Source organism: Corvus cornix, chromosome Z, assembly GCF_000738735.6.
Source record: "Corvus cornix cornix isolate S_Up_H32 chromosome Z, ASM73873v5, whole genome shotgun sequence".
NCBI classification, from domain to species: Eukaryota; Metazoa; Chordata; class Aves; order Passeriformes; family Corvidae; genus Corvus; species Corvus cornix.
Window position 1 is genome coordinate 74882181 of NC_046357.1, and position 18650 is coordinate 74900830.

Genomic DNA, 18650 nt, shown 5'->3' on the forward strand with positions numbered 1-18650 from the left:
TAAGCTAATACGTGATGTGCCTGGATACTCAGATGTGCTGCTGGGACGAACCTTCCTGTCTCTTCCCTCAACTCACTCTTCAGCACAGGAGGCTTCCCAGCACCCCTGTGTGTCTTCATCCAGCATGTAAAAGTGAAAAATTACTGCTACAAACTGTTAGAAAAAGATCTTTCGGGGGTGTGATACAATCCATGAGTTACGCTGCAACATTCCTCAGTGAAGATGTTGAGGTGTCCTTACATCGGAGTCAAGGTTTTTTTCCTTTACGTTCAAAGACTGAAATTCAGTAAAGAACCATTTCCCAGCCCACTCCTACTGTTCTGTATTTGTATCCAAGAGTCCAAGAATATGTCTGCCTGAAGTGGCTGGGATCTGAGTATTTCCTAGTGGCAGAGTTGGTTTTTTTTACTTAATGTGACACAGTTTGTAAAACTAGGTAAATTTCATCAGTCTCCTGGGCGTTCAAGTGATGTTCAGATACAGACTTGCACCAGTACTCTCTTTCTTTCCTGAGTTTTTATTTCTACAAGAAATGGGGATGTTGGTGTGCAGAAGCATCCTACCCTGCTGTGGGATACTGCAGGGAAGAAGGCGCTGGAGATGACTCTGAAAGGTCCAAACCCTTTTGAGTGTCTCTGGTGTGTGACCCAAAGTGATGTACAAGCGTCAATGATGTGATTATGAAATGGTTAGACTTATGATGTGCTGTAGCCATATCATTCCTCTTTATGCAGTTCCTCCAGCTCCATCCACAATGAAGGAATGGGATGCTGTTGTAAATGATCTGCTGGTTTAGTAGTCCTAAGACACCATGTTTGCTGTGTTTCCTCTGTAGCTGAGACAAGCCCATACTGCTCGCCTCCTTTTTTCTTCTGAGTGTAGAAGGCTGTTAAATGTTGGCGGTTTGGGCTTGATTTTTGATACCCTGCTTGCCCAAAAATGGAAGTGATGTGCATGTGTCTGCTTGCAAACCAAAGCCAAGCTGGCTCTGCTAGTTCTGGGTTTTCTCACTGGACTGGGTCAAGGTAAGTTTGAGAAATACGTAAGAAATAAAGAATGCAGCCCATGTCTGGAAATATTGTTGGCTAAGAGGTGAATTTGACACATCTTCAGCCTTGCAGTTCCTGCTGTAGGTGTTAGGAGCCTTCTGGAGGAGCATCCCACTAACCTCAGGGGAAGGCTCTAGAAGCAGCCATTTACTCGGAGTGGTCATTTACTGTGTCTGAAGCCCTTCAAGAGGCACAGGGGCTCCCTCAGGGCAGGGGTGTGTGTGTGACAGCTGCTGTGGTGACCCTTTTGGGAGCTGAGCTGGAGCTGGGAGTTGCTGCTCTCCCAGCAGGACTCCTCCATTGGGTTTGAGTCCCTGTCCCCCCTTCCATCCTTCCATGCACTGTGTGCTGCATGTTGAAAGGGGTGAGTCACCTCTTTTATTATGTTTTGAATACTTTCCTCCCAAATGTAGTTTATTTTCTGCAGGGAAAGGAAAGAATTTATGCTGTCCTGGTTCCTTATTTTTATCAGAGCTCTTGCTAACAACTTCCAGCTGAGGGAGTTCTTGATATTTTTAGCCTGAGATATTTAGCTATTTGAGCCTCTCTGCATGTTTTCCCCCTGATATATATTAACTGGAGGGGGGGGGGGGATGGTTCTTGTAAGTTAATATATTCATGAGCATGCCTGCCAAATTGCCCACACTGACTCCCAGGAAACTGAACACTTCAGAACTGGGGGGAAGTTTGAGTCTTGGTCTGAAGTATTTGCATCAGCTTCATTACTCCATTCTCTGATTGATGCTGCCATAGCTGTGCTCTCAGTGAAGCTTCTTCTTTATTTTAAAAGGTGGTGTTTGAATAAAAAAATAGATGTAATTGATTTCTGCTTAAAAACACAGAGAAGTAAATAAACTAAAAAGCAGAGAATCATTAAATGGGATATTGCATTATGAAATACTGTTTATTTGGAAATACCTTCCTTCTCTTTTCTTTTTTCCAAGCAGCAGAATCCTCACTCTTATTACCAACTGTTTTATTTGGTGTCTGGCCTGTTATCTGATGGAATTCTTCAATATTCCAGATATTGTACTTGTTGACACATCTTACAGCATTTTCAAGTTTCTGAATAACCCTACCTTTCCCTGAAACCCACATGAACACTGCTTTGAAAGAAAGTATAAAAAAATCACTTACATTGACCTTTTGCCTTTAAGAACCACCTCAGCCTGTTTAACCATAATTTCAGAGATCCTACTGTCATAAGTTCTTTTCCCAGCAAAGTTCAGACTCAAGATGAAAAGCTGCCGATTTGCCTCAGTGGACCGTGGTGATTCCAGCAACTGCTCCAGCATTGTCCCTGTGGGGCTGGGGAGGTGGTGGTGAGAGGTGGTGGGAATCGTGCTCACTTTAAAAGGAAAATTAAATGGACGTTTGCTGTTAAATACAAATGGACCATAGTGCCTTTTCTCTGCATCCCCTCCAAGGTGTTTGTTTATATGGGACAATACATCCCATGGCCCCTGCTCTGCAGAGTGAGGAGATGACTCTGCCTTCTCTGCAGAGGCTTTGTCTGAGTGTTCTGGTTCCAGTCTGCTCTGTAGCAGGAGTGGGAGCTGCTCGAAGGCTGCAGCAGCCGCCAGGATGTAACCCATTAACTGGGACCAGCTGGGCACACGTCTGCACTGGCAAGGCTGCAGCAGCTCCTCACCACCCAGCGATTCCTTTACTGGAAGGGACCCTGAACCTTCCAGTAGCCATTGGCAAAGCTGAATGAAGCCTTAAAGTTGCCACCCAAAATAGTACTGTGGGTGTTGGAGTTATTTTTGGGGCTGTGTGCCCAAGGGTTTTTAAAATGTTTTTATATATTTAAAAAAAATTTAAATAGTGTTTGTTTAGTCCTTCCTGCCCTGCTCCTCCCTGAGAGTGGGCAGTCATGAGTCCCTCCTCAGACACAGCTTTCTGCTAGAGGATGCAGTTCAATATAGGTGCACCAGTTTTGTTTGTTTTTAAAGGCCAGGTTCATGTTGTACCCACAGCTCTCACCTCACTCCTTTTTGCACAGAGGGTTTCTGTGCACCTCTGAGTGCATCTATACATGACAAAAGGTGGTTTTGGGCGAGCTGCTGTTGTTTGGAGCCGTCAGTCTCCGGCTCCATGATGAGTGATGCTGCTGGGAAGCTGTGGGGCACCCTACCACCTCCAGAATGCTGTTTGGGCCATGTGAGGGCTTCTCAGTGGGACTGAAGGATTAACCAAATACTAATCTTAAGCTTCTTAACACTTAGCGAGAAGTCAAAATTTCATTACTTTTAATTGTTTCGTAGCAGGCTAATATAATTACACTGTTGGCATCTTGGTTGGAAATTTCTTTCTCTTTGCAAATCCAGTCCTAATAAAGTTTTAAAAATTTTTTTTAATCTATTTTGCTGCCTGAATTTCCTGTGCAACTTGTTTTAAACTGCCGTGCAAGTTGCAGGGATCCTAAATAAACTGAGCAGCTGACTCATTATTTTTGCCATTTGTACAAATATTTTTTCCAGTGGTCCTTCATGAACATGAAAAGTTCTCTAAAATCCTTGCAGTAAAGGGATTTGTTACAGAAAAGCTGCAGTGAGTGCTTTCAGCTCGGTCTATAAAAGTTTTGTAGCCTTGTTTCAAGCTTGTATTTTAAATCTCTTATTCTAATAATGACCAGGCCGGCTCTTATTTGCTGATGAGACCTGACAAGATCGTCATCCATGTGATTTCGTTTGTTGTTTTCATGGCAGCCCTGGGGAGGGAATGAAGCTGTGCCCTCCTCCAGAGCAACCTGGGCGCTGGAAAACAGCAGAGATTTTAACAGATAAATATGTATTTATGTAGAATGCACATGACACGAGGGCATCAGCAAAACCCTTCAGCCCAGGTGGGATAAATGGGAGACAATCACCCTCCCGAGGGCTAGGTGTGGAGCAAGATGCACTGGAATTTGGGGAACTCCGAGTGCTTTGTCAAACCGGTTGTTATCGATGTCTCCTGTTAATCTTCCATCTCCAGGTTGCTGGGTTTGAAATTTAGTCCTGGTGTTGTAAAGTTTGTACCCGCCCATTGTTCACCTTGAGGGAAGTGTGAAAAGCGCCTCAGGGGGCTGATGTTCCCCCTCTCACCTGCAAAAGGTCACGGGATGCATGAGAAAGGGAAAAGCACCGGCCTTCTGAGCTGCTCTGAAAAGCTGTTTTTAGAATGAACACGCAAATACTTGGCATAGAAGCATCAGGGGAGCATATTCCTTGTTTAGGGTAGTGTGTACTGAATGCTCCAGCTTGAGATTGAAGTCACAAGCACTGATTAGGGGGTTCGAGGATGGGATTTTTTGTTTGGTTGGGGTTTGGGTTTAGTTTGGGGTGGGTTTTTTGGGTTTTGTGGGGGGTTTCTGTTAGGTTTTTTGGTGTCTTTAGGGTTTTTTGCTTGATTGATTTGGGTTGGTTTTTTGTTGGTTTTGTTTGGGGGGGATTGGTTTGGGTTTTTTTTTTTTTTTTTTTTTTGTTTGTTTGTTTGTTTTGAGTGGTTTTGGGGTTTTTTGGGGGGTGTGTGTGTGTTAGCTTGATTTGAGGAGAGTGATACCACCTCAGGATCTCTCCATGCCATGGTCAAATCCACATCAGTTTTATACCCTATCCAGGCGTTTGGTGCCTCATATACGAACAGTGCCAAGGTATGAAGTCTGTAACAGAGATTAGTAACTTTCTGAGTCCAAACATCGCATACTTCATCAACATTTGTTCTGGGAACAGCTGACACATCTTGAAATAAGAGCAGTATATTTTTTCTACTGTTTTAAATGAAATCCTTTTGTAGGCTTTTGAGTGAAAAAAAGCAGGAAAGCACATTCAGGTCTGAGGCAAACAATGAAAAATTGCAGCTTCTCGATAACCTTTACTCCTGCATTCCTTATAATTATTTCACTGATGTTGGCTAAGGATGAATATAGAAAGAAATCATTGTTACTCCTTGTATTTTCCTTCCAAAACCCTCAAAACTCTAGTATTTGGAAGGTCTAATGAAATCATCACTGTAGAAGTGTGATCAAACTCACAAACAAGCAGCAAATGTTGCCTTCATTAATTCCATGTGAGGTTTCAACAAACAGGCAAGCAATGGCTCATTTTTATTAAAGTGAAGGGGTAAGATTGCTAAAACAGTGAAAGGTACTGAGAAACGTTTCCCTTGTTTCAGTGAGTGGCCCTCAGTGAAATGAAGAGGTGGAAGTGACTCTTTTGACTTAAGATTTTCAAGGGTGGCATTGAGAGTTGAAGACAGGAAGGGCAAGGCTGGGTTTCCTGAGGAATGTTTGTGGCCAGTGCTGGTGAGCAGCTTGTCCCTGATGTCCCGACAGGTCTGGAAGGGAGATGGAGCAGGGCCTGGCTTCTCTTCTGCGGTGGCAGAGCCCTGGAACAGCTGCCCAGGGAGGACCTGGAATCCCCCTTTCTGGAGACATCCCAAGCCCACCTGGACACGTTGCCATGTCCTGTGGAGGAGACTGTACCCCTCCTAAAAACCCAGAACACAAGAAAGGTGTGATAACCACCTGGAGTCTCTTGCTGTGCACCAGCCAGGTCTCTGCTGTCTGCACGTGGAAGGGAGGAGTGGTCTTTGTAAGGAGATGCTGCTTTTCCCTTCTTGGCCATAACAGATCTGGTTGGTAAAAGGTTTGGTTTTGGGTTTTTATGGATTGTTAGGAGGTCTGGTAAGCACTCTTAACTTTGCTCACCATCAGTCCCAGAGCTCCCATAAGGCTTAAATTTGTTCTGATAGTTGATGCCCATAATGAGCTACCTTTGGAAAACGTATTTTATTAAAAATTATCTCCCCATGGCTGTTTTACCTTCAGGGAGGATTTGGGAAATTGCAGAATTCCCAATAGAAATAACTTGTAAAGGGAGGTTGCATGGGGCTCAGATTTCTGTTACTTTCACAGTAGCAAGACTTGTGTAGCTCCAGATACTCCCTTTTCTCCTCATGCTGCTCCCTTTTTCCTGCAGTCCCACATATCTAGGGATGAAGAGAGACCACAGAGTCTGACAGACACTGCAGAGATTAACATTTCCAAGTGCATCTCCGTCTCTTTAAGTCTCAAGGTTGATGCAGTTCGAGGTTTACCCACCTCTTGTTATCCCTTTTCAAGGGCATTTCATTGTGGGTTTTTTGCCATTTCCTTTGGAGCACAAGAAACAGAGTGCCGGGGTTTAGGTTTCAGTCACAGTAAGGCTTGTGCTCTCCTGGAGAGGGGAGCAATGAGGAACCACAGAGTGGCCACCTCCTGAAAAGCAAGGGCATTATTTAGGTCAGAAGCACCAGGAAAGGAACACATTGTGAAATAATGAGCAGTTTTTAACTGTGCTGATCTTGCCATGGTTGTCTTGAGGTTCCCATTGGACTTTACAGATCTTTATCTCAGGTTTGCTTATTCAGTTGTTATTCCCATGCATGCATTTTTTTTCCCCCACGTAAGATTGTTGCTTTATAGTCTGAGTATGCCTTCAAAGCTGCACATCTCCAGGGACTCGATCTTCAAAGGATTGGATACCTGCATGAGAGTCTTGGAAGGGTTGTGTTCATCACCCTGGAGGGTGCTTAAGATCTTTTTAGTGACTGAAAATCCCAATGGGTTTGGCTTGTTGACCAAGCAGTGGAAAGACTGCACCTACCTGTACAGGCATGATGGAAACAGCAGGAAACTCTCTGCTGTGTTGGCACATCCATTTCCTTGCTAGAAGGAAACCAGAGGCTGCCTGTAGGGGATGTTGAAGCTCTTGCACCCCAGTGTTGTCACTACAGCTGTGCTCCTTCCTGCTGCTCTCACCCCCAGCACTGCTGCTCAAATTCCCACCTGGTACCTCCATCCATCCAGTTCTAGGCTATCTTGCCAATGATGTTAAATGCCACATAATGTGTGTCATCCTGTGGTTATTCCTCTCTGTCTTTCCTAGTTTTTTCATCTACCTGAATGCTCTGTGTTAGCTCTGCTTACTTTTTCCTGACACATCTTAGAAAACAGTGATTAGTCTGTCTTCATTTATGAACTCAAAGCTTCTTTTCTCTTTATTCAAATAACAGAGTTATTCCGTTGTCATCTTTCCCATGGGCTTCATATAGGGAAGAACTTGTTGGGTTTGTTTTTCTGTTTGTGCATTCATGTTAAGTTAGGTGATACATAGAAGGCATAATTTAGATCTGAAGAGGACATTTTTATTGTTAAGGACAGGCATTTTTCACATGTACAAAGAGCAGCCTTGACTGTGATTTGTATTTCTCATTGACTTTAAACAGATGAGTAGTTTTGAGCTGCATGAGTTAATCTTACACTGTGAGTCTTTGTGTTTTTTGTATTTTATGTTTCCCTGGTGCAATGTCTCTTTCCTGAATGAATCCAGACTGCTGGGAACATGGAGTTAAACAGTCTCTGCTGTTTTATTCCTGAATTTTTTGCATGTGGTCTTCCTTGCGGTTGGTTCTCCTGAACATGCTCTCAGAGATGAGCAACACAGGCAACCACTGATATTTGGGGTTGATGTTCCACCAGTTTGCTCAGATCTTGTGCTGCTCAGAAAAGATGTGTCCCATAAGGAAAATTCCATAAGGAGAATCCTGAGTTTAATCAGAAAAATGCCACAAGTTTCAGCAGTGTTAGAAAGCTGTGGTTGATTACTCACTGAGCTGGAAAAAAATCCCAGAGAGGAGAGGTGCAAACAGCTGACTTGAAAACTTAGAGGGAAGTGTTGTTCCCTGTGTCTTGCCATTAAGGAACTTTTCTTGATTTTTTCTATGGTGTAAGTATTTGCTTTAAATTTAATGCAGTTCTCACACAAGAAGAATTAACATTTATAGAAAAAATCAAACCAGTGCAGTACCAGAAGGAGCCACAAAATGCCTTGTACATGCTAAAACTATTAACTGATTTTAATACTAAAAATATAAAGAACATCAGCTGGTCTGAAAGAGAAGACTGACCCTCAGTTAACATACAGCATTATTTCCAAAGCTGTTGAAAACTAGGGTGGCAAAATACACAGCTTTCCTAAAATTTTCACTCTCCCCATGGCAAGCACAGCACCCTAGGCAGCCTTGCCTGGGGTGATCTTGTTAAAAAGAGTATTGGTGAGACACACCAACCTACCCAGGGCGCAAAATTAAACTTCTCCAACAGATGCATGACAGAGGTATAAAAAAATTCTTCTATTGCACCTAAACACAACTTTAGTTTTGTTAACAGTACCATCATAACCAATTCACGTAAATTTCCGGGAAATCCCCTGCATAATACCGAATTCTGAGATAAATGATGGGCTGTGCTGTTTAGCTGTATTTTTATACCACAAAATGTGTATTGCTGTTAAGTTCTTTATAAGTGGGGTTTGCTTCTTAATGCAGCAGTTAAAATTCTGCAGACGCCTTCATTATGGGAGTAAAGGCCAGTCCAGTCATGCTTTATAGTAAGAGTACATTTATAAATTGTTTATAGAGGGCTAATAAATAATTAATGTCTGTTATTAAACAGGTTACAGGCATGAAGAGTGTGTATTATGTATGGCAATAAGCACACAGAAGAAGGTGTTAAAGACAGTGTTTTGTCTAACTGCTGCCCTAAAATCCATAACAAATGACCCTTTGTTAAAATATATATTAAACATTTGATTTACTCAATGCATATTTATATATAAATACTTTTTATAGTTAGTACTAAATATAATTCCAGGACTTGACTCCAGCCTTCCAGTAAAACCATGCTGAGGAGGGAATGCCTTTTTGAGGTGAAATTGAAATCTGGAGCTGTGAATGCCCGGTGCTGTGCTGACGAGCTGTCTTCTTGTAATATACTAATAAAAGGATATTTTAAAAAACTAATGTGTGTTTTCTAAATAGACAGAGGACCAAGTCAAGCATCAGTAATTTGGAAGATAAAGCAAGGTGTTTTAACATGAGTACAAGATTTAGAATCAAGTCTCATTTTGAGTTATGTTGAGAGTAAGAAATGGTATTCCTAATGAAAATTAATTTCTGTGTTTTAACAGGCAGTTACATTTTCTTTATTTTTGGTTTTAATGCAGTCATCTGCTGTTGCCAATGAAAATGTTGCATTTAATGCAGATTTCTATATATATGTACAATTTCTTGTGAGATCTGTTTCTAGTTTTACCTTTTCAAGAGGGAAACTTTTGCAGATACATTTCACGTAACACTGAATTAATATGACAGAGATATCGTGAAGCTTTTTTTTTAGTCCTAGGTCTTTGTGGTGTGCCTTCCTTGTCCTTTCTTCTTTGATGGTAGCTGGTCTTGTCCATTTCAGGTATAGTCTGATTTTCTCTGTTTCAATCTGTCTCCAGTAAATGTGAGACATGAGTGAAGGATATTCCCCACTTAGCTGAGAACTGAAATTTTCATGGGTTTTTTTACTCTGTTCAGCATCAAGTGAACAGTTAATGCAGAAACAGGAGAGTTCCTTAGTAAATCACAAGTGTTGACTTCCTTTTCACTTTAGTGCCATTCATTGCAAGTTTAATATCTTTTTCTTCACTCAGAGTTTTTGCAGTTGTTCAGAATCCTGCATCAACACTTCTTTTTGAAAAAGTGTATACTACAGTTTGATTCATAATTTTTCTTCATAAAAGCTTTATGTGACATAACGGAGTTTCATAATGATTTGAACATTATGCATTGCAAAACTGAAGTGGTCGTGCCTGTAAAAGTCTATATTCTGCCTTTCTGTGTATCAAAGGTGAAACAGGAGGCATAAATTGATTTATTGGTGTACGCTGGTAAAAAATATATAGTTGGTAGAAAGAGTGAAAGGATCTTAACAGGCTTTTGTTCATCAGCTGGTGCTGGAAGTGGCTTGGGCAAAATCTTTGGTGGAGTCTTAGAACATCTCCCTCCCCTCTCCCACCCCTGTCAGGACCAGCCCTTCCCTACACCGCAGCAGAGATAATGCTGAAAGGCTGCAGAAAAAGCAGCCATTACAAGAAAGTCTCTTTCCCCTTCCTTCTGCAGGTAAGAGTCTTGTCGAAGATAAGGATCAGCAAAACAAATCCCTGTTCTCTGCTATTTGTAATTCCCATGTGCTAATTTCTTACACCAAAATCTGCTTTTGAGAGTTTCCAGAGTAATTCAAGATTAGTTTCTCTTTTACTCTAAGAAACAGGAAAAATGAAGAATGGAGGATAAAGAAATAAATGAAGCATGCAATAGCAGTGCTCTTGTTGCAATGTGCTTGCCAGTGTCCCAGGCCAGGTTGGACAGGGCTTGGAGCAACCTGGGATAGTGGAAGGTGTCCCTGCCCATGGCAGGAGAGAGACAGGATGAGTTACAAGGTCTCTTCCAACCCAACCCATTCCATGAGTCTGGTATTCTATGTGTGTGTGCATGTAGTTTTGTGGCTCAGGATCAGAATCTCTTTAATACCACATAAATATCTCAAGTCAATTTCAGGTAGTGTGTGAACAGCATCCTAAATACAAATATTTGCTGGATCTTAATGTTCTATTAATATTTAACTGAGAAGTGAAAAACACATGAAAGTTGTGTAAGTTTTTCTTCATGAACTTTTCTCTGTTCTCAAGCAGTTCAATCAAAATTCTTTAAAATATCACTGAGAAGAAATGAAAAATTGTGCTCAAGCAGGAGTTTGCACATGAACAATAAGCAAACTGATGTTTATATTTAATAAAACATTTTTGAGTTCCTTTTGAAGGCTAACTTCTTTTTTTTTTCACTATTATTACAGAGGATTTTTACATGAAATGGTTTCTCACTCATGAGGTATTGGAAGATATTTTCTGAAGCTCTCCTTATCTAAACTGCCTGAAGTTCTTGCATAGTGCTCACCATTATTTTTAATCTGTAAACCTTTGACTCCATTAAGATATCTTCACTATCTTTTTCCTTTTGGTCACAAGCTGACACTTTTACGTACTTCTTTGCTATGTGTGGAGTGCCACTGATGGTGATCCCCAGGGGTCTTGGAATTGTTCTGCCACAGCTGTGTTCAGGTGTTGGCTCAGTCAGGTACATTAATAGGGCTGCAGTACTGGGGCACATCAGCTCACCGAAGCATAAACTTCTGGAACCTTAAAATGTCTGGCTGTGCAGAACCCATCTGGATTTATTTTTCCTTAATTTATTTTTCCATTTTTTTCCCTCTCCTTTTTGTTTTCCTCCTGCCGCTGCCCCCCCGCTTTTTTTTAAAAAAAACCCAAAGCTGTATCTATCTATTTATATGTTTATTTTTACTTTTCAGTGCCAACTCCTGACATCCTAAAACCTGTCCATGCCCTGTCGAAGTCTCCTATTTGCCAGTTTACTGCCCTCCTGCAGAAATTGCATCTTGACAACATGACATGGACTTATATCCTGTATTTCCTATCCTGCCTGCCTGTGAAGTTATCCATAAAGTTAACTTAGTAACTGAATCCAGTGTGGATTACAGTATTCTATTAATACCTACTTAAGAAAACAGAGAATTTTCTGTTTTCCCCTGTAAACCAATGTTAGGCAACCCTTTTTTAATTGAATATGTCCTGTACAGAAATGCATTTATAACTGTTAAGAGCAGAACTGCCAGTCTGAGTCGGGTCCTGCATGTGGTAGAACTGGAGTCTTTTGGATGCTTACGCCCTTTAAATTTTGATTTAGTAGTAAGTGCACAGCCAGAGATTGTGTGACAAGTGGTTTGCCTGTTTTGCCTGTTTCATACACGAGCAAATACAACACTGTGTCAGTTCTTCTACCAAACATCAGCGGTCAGTGCAGAATCAAGTACTTCCCATCCCTTTTCTCTTGCATCTGGTTTCTTCCTTTCAAACACTAGGCAGTGGTAGCAATTTGGAGAGTTAGCATTCAAATTTTCTAGACTGACAGTCAAACATTTCGTAGTATAGCTTCTCTACTGCAATGTTTTATTATTGCTGAGGTTTTTTTAAGTTTTGGGGGTTTTAATGTGTGGATTAACTCTTTGTGAGCCTGATTTTCAAATATCTTCCTCCTGTTGCTGTAATTCTTTGTTTGGAAAGTATTCTTACTATAAAAAAAACCTGGAGGATATGGAACCCACTATGGTTTTTTTATGACCCACATTTCAAAAGGAAGGTATTTCTGGTAACTTCCAGTTCAGGGTCTAACTATCTGTAAAGTTGTAAAATACACTTGTGGGTAGTAGACCATGCCCCAGGCAGTCTGAGAGGACTGGAGGCTCAGCAAAGTCTTCATGTGTAAGCTGTAGCTGAGGCTGGGTGCTCCAGTTTATCTGGAGATGTTGCTGAGTGGAAGTGTTGAGTAATTGGGGGTCTTGGCTAATCCTCCTGGGCCACGGTCCAGTCTGGGGGAGCAGCAAGAGACTCCCTGCAGCTCCCTCTGTCAGGCAGGGGTGGGCATGAGGAGCAGGCAAGGGTGTAAATCCCTGGAGCAGGGTGGCCAGCTGTGTGGGAGCTCTGCAGGCAGCTGTGGGCCTGGTCAGAGCCAGCTGTGTGCAGTTGTCCTGTGGGTGCAAACTGCAGGGGTTCGAGGAGGAATCTGCACTTCAAGCCCTGCACCTCCAGTTCAGGTGTGCTGAGAACTTCCACTGGTGTGCTTGCACTCACACACAAACACCTTCTGTTGTCTGGGGTGGCTGTTGTTTTGGTTTTGTTCTGCAGGGAAATGCCTTGAGTTCCTCCACCTCAGTCCCCAGTGCAGAACTTGTCACCCTGCATGAGTGGCAGTCTCAAAGCCATGGGTGGTTGTTTGTTCCCAGGAACAGCATCACAGCTCCCCATTTTGGGAGGGAAACTTAATGGTTCAGGCAGAGGCTCAGTTGTCATCTACTGGACCCAAACACTTAAATTGGTGTTAATATTGTTACATGATTTTATTTTCTTCATTGTTGTTGCAGTCTTTTCTTGGATCACTGAGGACTTTTTGGATGCAGCCAGAGTAACTCTTATTATTTCCTGTCTGTCTTCCCCTGATATTTGCCATCAGTTTTTTTAATATAGCCTGAAGCCCCTGGTGTTTGTCTTGCACTTCTTATCTCCAGGTTATCTGTTTTTCTGAAGAAACTCTCTCCACCAGCTCCCTGAATTTCTTTGACTTCCGAGGTCTGATAGCTTCACTCTGATCCTTTCAGAACTTACTCTCTCCAGAAGAAAATTTTACTGCTTCATAATAAGTCATATAAATTACTTTCCACCATTACGTTTTAGGTAGAAACTCATGGAATTTCATCTTGTGTGTCACCATCCCATATGATTCCCATAAAATTCATGAGGTGACTCGTTACTGTCTCTTCAGGGTGTCGTACCAAGCTCTAAGTGCAAAGTTTGCATTTTACAGAGTCTGAACACTGTAAAAAGAGTGAGGAGGGGGAATGGCACAGTCTGTATTTAACATCTGCAGCTGGGTTTAGCCAGGATATGCTGTAAAAGACCAATAAAATATTTTGCCCAACATTATTGATGACACAAGGGAGGCCAGCAGTCCAGCCCCAAATATCCTGGGATTCTTTGGACAGGATATTAAATGTACATTCTCTGAGAAAAGCTGGGAAAGCTACTAGCAAAATCATGGGTCCTTGTAGGAGCCAGATACTCAGAAACACTGATTTCTTTCTATGAATGAAAATCAAATTAGGTGCTACTTGCTTGGTGAGGCTGGTGGGCACTGCATGTCCAGTCAGTGCTGATCCAGCTTGTCCCTGGGGAGCTGCTGTGTGCATTCCTGCTCCCTCCTCCTCCTCAGCCTTCTCCAGGGATGCTGTAGACAGTTTTCTTCTACTCAAAGCAGGCAGCTGCATCAGGAACAGCTGTAATGTTTTAAGATGTCATATACCAATCAGTAATTCTGTGACTTTAGAGCTTTCAAATTTGCGTTTTGGTCAGTACTGTGTCTCTGCTTTGCTCTCTGGTGGTGTTTTTCTCCATGACAGCTCTGTGCTGCTGCCTCTGCTTACTGCCAGGTCAGGATGCATTGTATAAACTCATTAAACACAGCAAATTATTTACTGGGGACAGAATACCATGTAAAAAGCCATTACTATCCCACTGAAAGCAGCAGGGGAGACCAAGGTTACTACCTTTACTACCAGGAAGAGGTGAAACATCAAGTATTTTTATAAAAGTCTCAGCTTGCACTTTAAAATGTACTTTGTCAGGTAACAATTTCTTAGCTGCCATTTGGAATATTTTATAATTATAGTGAGTTGTGTAGTTTATTTGGGTTAAGCCCAAGAAACTACTTAGAGAGTACCTTTAAAAATACATATATTTTCATAAAATATGTTATTTTTTTTCCTAACCATGGACTAGAAAGCCTGTGAAACCCTACTGGAAATCTTGAGGAATATATGTGCCAAACAGAGGTGCAAAAATGACAGTTTTTTATATTAAAATCTGGAGGTCATCAAGAAAACTTGCCTTTTGATGAAGTATTGGGAAATCGATGGATATTGTCCCATTCAAGATGGAGCCTACAGAAGAGTGTTTTGATTCTGCAGTAGTTTGGATCTGTAGTAATTTCTATGAGCAGAGATGAAAAATGAATATGAAATTTAACCAGAGTCAGATAAAAGCAAAGTGGGGAATGCTGCAATGTGACAGCACAAACCAGGCATCCTTAGCAGATGAAAATACCTAAAACCTTGCAATTAAGTGCTTGTGGGGGAGACTGCAGGCACTACCACGGCATACATCTCTGATCTTTCCCAAAAGATCAGTGCATACCAGGTACCTATTCAGTGTTTAGTGACACATTGGTGCTCAGCTTCGCACATGGTTGGAAATGGCTGTGCCAGTGCTTGAAGTCTGCAGGAGTTTAAGTAGCAAAAGCATGTGAAATTGGGACACACGCAAAAAAAAAGTGAGCTGCAAGCATGTGGGTGAACTGAAAAACCCTGCTGTTGTTTATGGTACTGTCAGGGCAGTAACCAAGAGGAGGGTGGCCACACTTCAGAAGGTGAATTTTTGGGACATCTTCCAAGGAGTTAAGTGGAAAAGAGGCCAGAGGTGGGTCTGCCTGCCCAGAGCTGTGCTAGGTGAAGGCTTTCCCTGTCTGTGAAACTGGGATGGACAAGGAGAAGGATCAGCTTATTTGGGAAGTACCACCAGCCTCATGCAAGGCCCCCATTCCTTGCAGCACTGGGTGCAATCCTGTGTGTTTGGGTGAATGCAAGGAAAGTGTTTTCTGCTGTGTGAGAGAGGGAGAAATACCTGGGTATAAATCATGCTGAACACACTCACTTTTACACTGGCTGTGTTTGCAGGGCAGTGCAGGAGCTCTCAGGACACTTCAGTGCCTGGCAAACATCGAGGATCTCCCCCAGGACTGTTTCCTTGACCATTCAATACCTGGGTATTCCTAAGAGCACCTCTCAGATTGCTGTGATGGGATGCAGAGCACTCACAGTGACACAGATCAAGTCTTGAGCTGGAGAGGGAGCAGTAGAGTGGCCAGAGTGGAGCCTCTTGGCAAGGGCAGCCTGCTGGCTCAAGCTGAACAGCCCAAAATGTCAGTGGTGTGTGGGATGTGGCGGTGACCCTGGGATTGCTGCATGTTCTGGGGGGTGCAGGGAAATCCCTGCAGCCTCAAGGCCCATCATGGACCTGCCAAAGCGCAGGGAAAAAGTTTCATGATCTTCTCAGGTAGTGCTTGAATTTGATCCAGAACCATGGCTTATCTGGTCTCTTGTCCAGCCCTCTCAGGGGTGGGTGGTTGACAGCAGACTGAATCCCCTAAATCTCAGGTGAGATGTGTAGGAAAAGATTATATATATATATATATATATATATATATACACACACACACATATCTATATGTCAAAAATATATTAAAAATAAATACTTAGGGACAAATTATATTACCATATAAATATGTTAAAAACGAGGGGAGAGAAGGGGGGGGAAAATAACTGTCAGTATGACCAAATAGGCCAGAAGGCGTGGTTTGGCATGTTAAATAAACTTCCTCAGAAGGGTTGTTTACCAGTGTTTGTTGAAACTTGGTAAAACCAGCTCACCACCAGGAGCTTTGGAGCAGGTTTTAAAGTACTGGATTGATGGATTCAAGAAAAGTTGTTCAGAAAACCCCCACTAGTGCTAAGATTCAGTGCTACTTGCTCTTGTTTTAGAGAATGAGGTTTGTAATTTGGATGTGAGATGAGTGAGATTCCTAGGCTTTGAAATGAAATATGGATTTGAACTGAAGTCTATAAACATTTTTGAAAACAACAAAAAAGCTACTTCTCTGTATAGTTCAGAGTAGTAATTTTAGAATACGTGAGGTTTTCTGAAACATGGGGAGTAACATTTAAGATCTCTTCTACGGAGTTGCTTTTAATTCTTGCTCAGCTGCTTCACTCAGACTTACAATTATGTATGGATATTGATTTTCTAGTTCTTTAATTACTGTTTTGAACCCACCAAAAGCTAAATGGATGGTGTGCCATATGCTGAACTCTCCATACAGGAAGAGTTTTCAAAAAATTACATCTTAACAATCTAAAAATGCTATAAATATGTCTTGGTGATGCTCAGATCTGGAACATTCCCATTATAGATACTTTATTTTTTTACATCCAGCGTCAGATGTTAGCTGCATAATGGCTCTTGGTGACGGAGGAAGTGGTGGGAACACTTCTCTGATGTGCAGTCTTAGTCTTTTGGTTTGGAATTGGGTGAGTTCACCATGTTTTTTGTCAATGGAAATGCTGCTGCAAGGCTTGAGTTGTAAGTTCTCATTAAGCTAATTGCATCTCCCCATCTCTAAAATGTAGCAATGTAATTTCCATGGCACAGTTAGAGGATTAGTGTTTATTTCCTGGTAATATTCTGATAAATGGTTGACTTGAACCACTTAAATGGTTCCTTTCTTTGGAATTCAGTAGCTGCTTGTGGGATGTAAGAATGCCTTGTCCAATTAAAGCAGAAACTTCAGGCAAAGTGCACCAGGTTAGCAACATGAGTCAGACAGTAACCTTTTTTGTTTGTTAATGGAGTGAATGTATCATCAGGGTACAGATGAATGTGTGCTCTAATTGTCTTGGCAGGGAGGGGGGAGCTCTGGCCTGTGTCATGTCTTTAACAGAAATTACTGCAGCATTGTCATAAATTGATTGGAAATATTTTTTCCTCACATTACTCATGGGATGTCAACAACTATGCAAATGTGAAAATTCAACATATGTCTGCTTGCTGCTTCTGCACAGTTTCTCACACCAGTTTAATGAGTAAAAACTGTCTTTTTAAAATGTCACTTCAAACCCAAGTCTTTGGTGTCAAAGACCACCTCGCTATTACTTTCTTAGTCTTGTCCCAGCATCTGAAATAGTTTATTAATTTGTTCATTTTACACATTTGAACTGTAGCCTAGTTTTTGTCCTGTTCTGTTCCTAGCCTGTAGTTATAGTTTGTATATTCAGTATTCCTCCTTGTTACACAGTGTTGCAACTTTTTGGGCGTCTCTGCTGGTCTTTCCCCAGAGCATCAGTTTCCCATTAACCTTTGGCTGTGACACGGTGAAACATTAGCATCTCTCTTTTGATCTCTGCGGCGAATGCATTTATTTCCGAATTGTTACATTCTGTAAAGACTTCCTGACAGCACAATAACAAGGGCTGGGCCAGCGATACAGACCTAGTAAGACCTGATTGGGTTATTCTGTGTTGTGCTCCTGTCCCACGTCTGCCGGTGGGAGGTGGTCCCAGCTGTCCTGGCACAGGAGGCAGCCAGTCCCCTTGCCAGCCTGGGGTTTACCACAGGTGGATCAACCTGGAAGCCTAAAGCCTGGCTGTTCTTTTACTGAAATCTGCCACGTTTACCCTCCACATACTCATTAAACACCACTTCATTGCACTGCTGGTAAGAGGTAACAGCTCTTGCACAGAGCTGGAGATGTTAACAGTTATCATCATGCTTAATTAGCACATTCTGTGTGTTTATGTCAAACGTTTTAGGGTTGTCTTTTTGTTGCAGTGTTGAAATATCTTGCGTTTTTGGGGCAGAGACAGTGGGGACAGGCAGGGATGTTGAGCTGTGCTGGAGCACTCGTGGGTACCCCAGGAGTCCTGACAGGAGTCACAAATCTCTCTGGACATTAAATCTCTCTTGTGCTGTCAGTGTGGGCATCACAGTGCCCTCTCTGCCAAAGCTTTCAGTCGAGGACAGACCCATGGGGGTGGTGTAAATGCCTGCAGTAAACCCAGCGTTCGTGCTGCTTCGCTTTCCTTCGCGGGGCAGGAAGGATGCGATCGCACCAATCCTTTTGTCCGGACTGCAGGCTTCATGTTTTGGTAAGAACAAAAAAGGGACTCTCATAAGACAAATGAGGTGCTTTAAAGCATTACTGGGTATTCAGGATGTATTGGCTGTGGCAGAAGAGCATTTCTTCTCTGTCTTTTACATCTGTTTTAGATTTTGTCTACAACATTTATTGCTTAAAATTTGGATGGTAGTTGAACTGGAAAGAATTAAGTCAACTCTTAGGAGATCCGCTCTCCCCACAGTACTTAGAGAGTTCAAACTAAAACTAGTCACATGTTTGAATTATATATATTTAATTTGAGAAAAAAGTACATCTTTTCTTTTGAAGTTGGACGGAGAGTAAACTAATACGTATATGTATTGCATGTACAAAGTACAAACAACTAGTGAAAAC

General features: G+C 42.0%; 1 protein-coding gene across 4 annotated transcripts in view; it reads left to right on the plus strand.

Moving 5' to 3' along the window:
* The window catches only part of SSBP2 (single stranded DNA binding protein 2), a 134699-nt gene that overhangs the window by 12415 nt on the left and 103634 nt on the right, over positions 1-18650 (plus strand). The gene's annotated exons all lie outside the window — the stretch shown is intronic.